The sequence below is a fragment of the Physeter macrocephalus genome, chromosome 16 (genome assembly GCF_002837175.3).
Source record: "Physeter macrocephalus isolate SW-GA chromosome 16, ASM283717v5, whole genome shotgun sequence".
In the NCBI taxonomy this organism is placed as follows: Eukaryota; Metazoa; Chordata; class Mammalia; order Artiodactyla; family Physeteridae; genus Physeter; species Physeter macrocephalus.
Genome location: NC_041229.1, coordinates 146553 through 152681, shown reverse-complemented (window position 1 = coordinate 152681; position 6129 = coordinate 146553). Strand labels below are relative to the sequence as shown.

The following is a 6129-nucleotide window of genomic DNA, read 5'->3' as shown; positions in this document are numbered from 1 at the left end:
ATGTGGGATCCTCCCAGACCAGGGCTCGAACCCGTGTCCCCGGCATTAGCAGGCAGATTCTCAACCACTGCACCACCAGGGAAGCCCAAATTTATTGATTTTGATATTTCAAAACTTTTCTGTAATAGCCATTGTTACATTAAGTCTGTGGTTCACATTTTTATTTTTTTTTTTTGTTCGCCATCTACCAACAAAGCACAAGAGTAAAGATTATGTGGTGCAACTTTATAACGGAGCCAGAAGTTTTTCCAGGAGGGAAACAACCTAAAGTTGAATTTTGAAAGAGTACTGCCCTCAGGACCCGCCCCACCTGCCCCGAGGTGGTAACTGATATGCTATAAGGACGGAGTCAGCCCGTTGTTATGTACTGTCTGCAGCTGCTTTCATGCTGTAGCACTCAGGAGAGTTGAGTGGTTGTCCGAGAGAGGGTATGTCTCTCAAAGCCTAACCTGTGTTGATAGATTGAACGTGTTTACAACTGGTTCCAGGGGCTACTTGTAACCGCGATTAAGGAACAATCTTTTCCTAAATTTGTGTGAATTTTTAACACGTTCTCAGACTCCTTCACTGTCCCGTAGAAAGCTTCATGTTGCGTTTCGATGTCATAGACTCAAAATCCTCTCGTGGTCCTTGAGGCCCCTGGAATTGGGCCTTGGTCGACCCCCGGCCCCCTCTACGTTCCTGTCACACCAGCCGTGGGCCATCCTACACTCATGCAGCTCTCTTTCTGGAACTTGATTCCTTCACGTCTGGTGGCTGGGGCCTCTGACTGTTGGATCTCAGCTCAGCTGTCGCAGCACCAGACACCAGCTGGGACTCAGGTCACCCAGCCCAGGCGCTGGCTGTCCCATTTCTGTGCTGTTTGTTTGTAGCACACGTCACTAGGGGAAATTATCATATTTAACTCTTTACCCCCGTATCTCCCACCTCTCACCGGTGCTCCCCGACTGTGACCTAATGGGGGCTCTTCCCGGCTCCTTCCCACCTGCACCCCGAGCCCTGAGAAGCAACAGACGACAAGGGCCCCGTGTTTGGGGATCATCATAGTGGGGCTATTATCGTTCTATGACAGTAATACTACTGTGCAAATAGGCTGTTACAGGGATTCAGATTGCTTCCACTTTTTGTCATCTCAGCGGAGCCTGACGACGACCACATAAGCCCCTTTTAGACAGGAGGAAACGGATTCAAGCGCGATGACTAAATGATCGGCTCAAAGACACAGGAAGTGGCAGAGCAGAGACGTTTCGACTCTAAGACGAGTTCTTTTTGGATTATGAGAACCATGGAAATGCTCTAAGAGTCTGCAAACCCTGAATCTGCTTCACTTTCCCCACGTTTAGGCAGCGTGTGTCCCTGAAGGTGGGCGACCTCTGCCTGGTTACAGGTTATCATCCTGCTTCGGGACATGCCGTCGCTGAGGACGGCTCTGGGTCGCTCAGCAGAACCAAGCGGGCTGCGGCCCCACTTCCCTTGAAACGCTGTGCACCCAACGCCCCAGATGCAGAAACCCTAACTTCAGGTGCTGGGTGGAAAGAATCAGAACGTGCTCTAAATGGAAAGGGAAGGTAAATAAGAATGCATTGACGAAATACTAGAGAGGGAGGGGCTGGGGTGGAGGGAACGAGGCTCACTTTAGAGTCGGAACATCGGAAATGGTGCTGCAGGAAGAGCTGGCCCCTCCCACCCAGGCCGTTTCCAGGCACTGCCCCAACTCTGCCGTCTAAGCTCCCAACCATCTTTGATATTTTAGTTTTAGCCGTTTGAGAGGGATTTGTGCCCTTGGCAATTTCCACTCGAAGCTTAGGCGATTGGGCCGGAGGGTGAGCAGATCTGAGAGAGCGTCCCTGGCCGGGGTGGTGACGGGTTGAGGGTGTGGCGGAGGGCGGACGGAGCTGGGAGTTTCCCACGGAGGAGGTCTCTTCTCCCTGCCCCACCCCCGGAATGGGTTAATGAAGGAGGCTTACAGTGTGTGGAAAATATTCTTCTTGTGAATATGTTTTCGGTTTTGGTTTTCTGGAGAAAGGATCTACCTCACATACTAAGTGTTAGGTTAGTAACCCCCAAAATGGATAGAAGCCATTGTGTAAAGACAAGGTTATTTGTGAGGGAGAGAAAAAAAAAAAGGCTAACACCTACCCCCCTGCCCACCCCGCCGACTTCCTACCATGAACTGTGACATTTATTTGCCATTCTTTTGGTTCTCTTCTTTTCTAGGTGACACAGTCTTGGGAAGCAAGACCAGGGCTCCTGAAGCCCCAGGCAGAAAAGGTGAGCAAGCAGATCGGTGAGACGCATGGTGCAGGGGGAAGGCGTCAAGGGTTCCCCGGACCCACCAAAGGCTCAGGGAGTTTGGCATCAGGGAGAAGCTCCCTGGAGGCAGGAGAGGCTGGGTCTGTGCCAGCAAAGCGGCAGGTGACAGCCCCGGACAGTAACCGCAGGCCCAAGAGGGTAACAGGGAGCTGATTTGCGAACCTGGACAAGGAGGCCACCTCCCCTGCTCTTTCCCAATGTCACCGTATTTCGAATTAGCTGGGTCTCTATAAGGATCCAAGGATTAAGCCTGGGGCCGTGCGGTGAAGACCTAGAAGCCCCCGCCCCCGACCATGTGCTGCACCTGCTCAGACCAGCGGTGCCAGGAAGCAGGGGAGCAGGGGCCCCAGAGTGGCTGTGTGGCCCAGATCCGAGGCTGCAGGGACAGAACCGTGGCCGGCCCTTTAAACAGCGGCCTTTGGAGCTCACCTCACCCCGAGGCCACTTGTCCCCTGCGTGAGGACAAGGCTAGAGCTTCCTTGTCTCCCAACAGACAGAGATTTAGGAAACAGGCACAGCTCACGATTGTCAGAGAGATTCACATCCCAAGCAAGTCCACACAAAATCTCCCCGTGCCAGCTGCTCTAGGACTCCTGCCAAGCCTGACTTTTGGTGGCTCTTCATCACGAGTGCCACCTTCCACAGAAGGTCACACCCTGCTCAGTGTCTGCTGTAAAATGGGCTTTGCTGTGTCTGATGGACTCGTAGGGAGGGGAAGTTTGATGTATGTTGTCACTGACCAGCAAGGCGTGGGTGAAAAAGCCTTGGGCTGTACAGCTGTTTCTCCCCATTATCCCCGAGTCCTCAAGGGGCCCTTTGGCTCCAGGCCAGGTGTGACCCAGGCCCGGCTGGTCACCCAGGCTCTGGTCTCGGGTGTGGTATAGAGGGCCTCGGGTTCTAGGACCCCTGGGTTCCGGCTTCTGTAACAACCAACGCCTTCCCGTCTCTTCACTGGTTTTCTCCTCTGAAATGGGGGGCTAATAACACCTGACCCCCTCACCTCAATTTCATGGGTGTCCACTGGCTGGGCAACGGGGTCCAGTGAGGGACGGGCAGGGGCTCCAGGCCAAGCCTCTCTCTGAAGGGGGCCCTGCGCCCACCCTCGGAGACCCAGACCCCCACCTGGGCACAGCTGGGGCAGCGAAGCCCCTCCCTGCAGTGAAGGGCTTGTCAGGAAGATTTCCATTCACTTGCCCAACACACTCTCCTGGGATGACCATTCTGTCCGGGCAGAGACCGGCCTGAAGCTATGGCCGGCGCCAGCTGCTTGCAGAGCCGGCTGTGTGCTTCTGAGATGTCCTGAGCCCCGTGGAACCCCACCCCTCAGGGCTGGCAGTGAAAGCCGTGAGCCTGGGGGGTGCGCTGGGCCTGCTGAGAGTCCCCCCAAGGACCCATGACACCTGTGGGCACACAGCAGCCGAGCAGGTGCCAGCCTTCCTCACCCCATCACCCGTCACCCACAGCTCAGCCACAGCCTGGCTGGTCCCCGACACAGAGTCCAGGGAGGAGGTGGACCCAGCCTCGCCAGCACTCCAGCTGCTGCACTGCAGACAAATGAAAACCTGAAACAAGGTTTTTTAATCCACAAGAGGAGAAGTAACAAATCTCGTATAACAACACATAGTGAGGGAGCCGCTGAAATCCTCCCTGAGCTAATGAATAAATTAACCCTTGACAACTTCCCCCAATTGCTGTGACATGATAATTGGGCCTAATATCATACTTTTAATGCTTTTGGTGCATTTGACTTTTGCTAATGAGATCAAATGTGCAGGATGGCACTTTTTGTCGCGGGGCAGCTGAAGTGTGCTTGTCTGAGAGGTTACTCTTAGTGTCCTTAGTGCAAACGGCCCTTGAGACCGGGAGAACAGAGTTGGGGAGAGGTCGCTGGGCTGTGACTTGGTCTGGGGTTACTGTTCACCTGCCTTTCCTCACTGCTCTCGGGGAAGTAAGGAAGCCTGGTACCTCCAGGGAGCCGGGGTCTGGCTGTAGGGAAGAGGGTCGGAGCCCCGGCTGCTGGAAGCTTCGCTCACTGCCTGACACGCAGCACCCGCCCCTGGGAGCAGCCAGCATCGGGCCTGCGAGGCTGTCTGTCCAGGAAGGAGGCCCAGAGCGGGAGCCAGGAAGGTGGGGCGAGGCGCCCAGTGCCTTCATCTCTCCAGGCTCCCAACAAGCAGTCCAGGGATCAGCGGTAGAAAGAGCCCCAGTCTCGAGTCGGGGGTCAGAGACTGTGGCCCCAGCTGGGCTGGCCCTCCTGTTTCTGGCTTCCTGGTATGCAAATGGACCTGTGACTCTGCACCTCGTGTGCTGAAGGTCAGATGGTCCAGGTCCACGGGGTCCACCTGCATGTCAGGGACGTCCGGGGAGGGGGGGCATTCTCTTGAGAAGGAGCCTCCAGTCCGAGTTCAGGGGCTCCGGGTCCTGGCATCCCCATGTCTCAGTGAGGGGGAGAAGGGCCTCTCGCCGGGGGGTGGGGGTGGGTTCCAGGGCCTGGGGACCCGGCGTCTCCCCTCTGCTCTGTCACTGAAGCCCCAGAGGGAACAGTGACAACTAGGAAGCGATTCTACCCTGAGCCCCGCGTCACCCGAGTCAGCAGCTCACTCTCCCTCCCGAGTTTCTGCTTCGCCCCCGCAGGACGCCCCCCTCTCCCAGCTCTGCACCAGGCGTGGGCTTTCTTTCCCCATCCGAGCAGCCCCGACCCGGGGGTTTATGGGGCGTCCTCGCGTAGGGGTGATCCACTGTTAAGTCCGTTCCCAGCCACTGCCTCTCTGATCTGGAGGATCGGGGGAGCTGAAAATTCCACGCTCCTGAAAACGGCGCGGTCTTTCTGGTGACCAGGAGCCACCCAGAGTCCCTTCATTAGAACAAAAGACGCTCCTGTCACCCAGGAAATCCCAAGGAGCTTGGGAGCCTGTACCAGGCTCGGGGCAGAGACCACACACATGATTTCTATTGTCTCATTTCATCTAGTTTGAGAACCTCCCTGTGCTGCCCTCAGCGACCTTGCTCAGCGGAGACTTGACTTGAAGGTCACACAGGCGCCTGCAGGGCTGCAGCCCCCAGGAGCCCCTGGCCACGCTGGGATCTGGTGGTCCAGGCCCTTCCGAGGCAGGGGGTCCTCCCCAGCTCAGCCCCGCGGCTCCCAGAGAACCAGAACCAGAGGGGCCTCAGCATTTCAGGGTGACCCACGGTTACATTGCCCTAAATGCGGGGTGGGGGTCACTTCCCGGGGTTGCAGGAGATGGAGGCGGAATAGAAAATGTCCTCTGTGGCCACAGGAGCAGCGCTTCACCTGACATCCCCACATCCTCTTAGAGGACGTGAATGTAACTGTCGCTTCCTTGTTCTTGGCCCAGCACGGAAGGTGACCATGTGCTCTCCCAGCTCGTGCACCCCAATGCTTCACTGTAATTGTTGTATTTCTAGGGAAGCAGACGTTTGGTCCCGACGCCTGTGAACACACATCTCTCCTCGGACGGCTGCCTCTGAGTCATGGAAAGGGAAGCTGGAAAGTGTCACATTCCCTGCCTGAAATGAGGAGTGAGGGGGAGAAAATAGCAGGAGAACCAACACAAGGAAATGAACATTTATGTAAGTTATCATTTTTCTGTAACGAGTAACCACATGCCTGATCCCCGGGTTTAGCGAAATCTGCCTTTATACCCGACGTGCTGTGACCTCAGGCCCATTGCTGGAAGGCTCTGAGCCTTCATTCTTTTTGTAAAACAGAGATTACTTTTTTTTTTTTTTTTTTGTGGTATGCGGGCCTCCCTCTGCTGTGGCCTCTCCCTTTGCGGAGCACAGCCTCCGGACGCG

At 55.8% G+C, this 6129-nt stretch overlaps 1 long non-coding RNA gene across 1 annotated transcript in view; it reads left to right on the top strand.

The window, feature by feature from the left end:
• Positions 1 to 2221: 2221 nt before the first annotated feature.
• The window catches only part of LOC114488054 (uncharacterized), a 14085-nt gene continuing 10177 nt past the window's right edge, over positions 2222 to 6129 (top strand). Inside the window, exons 1-2 of the long non-coding RNA XR_003683743.2 lie at positions 2222 to 2271; positions 5740 to 5904. This is a non-coding gene — a long non-coding RNA (uncharacterized lncRNA). The remainder of the gene's footprint in view (positions 2272 to 5739; positions 5905 to 6129) is intronic.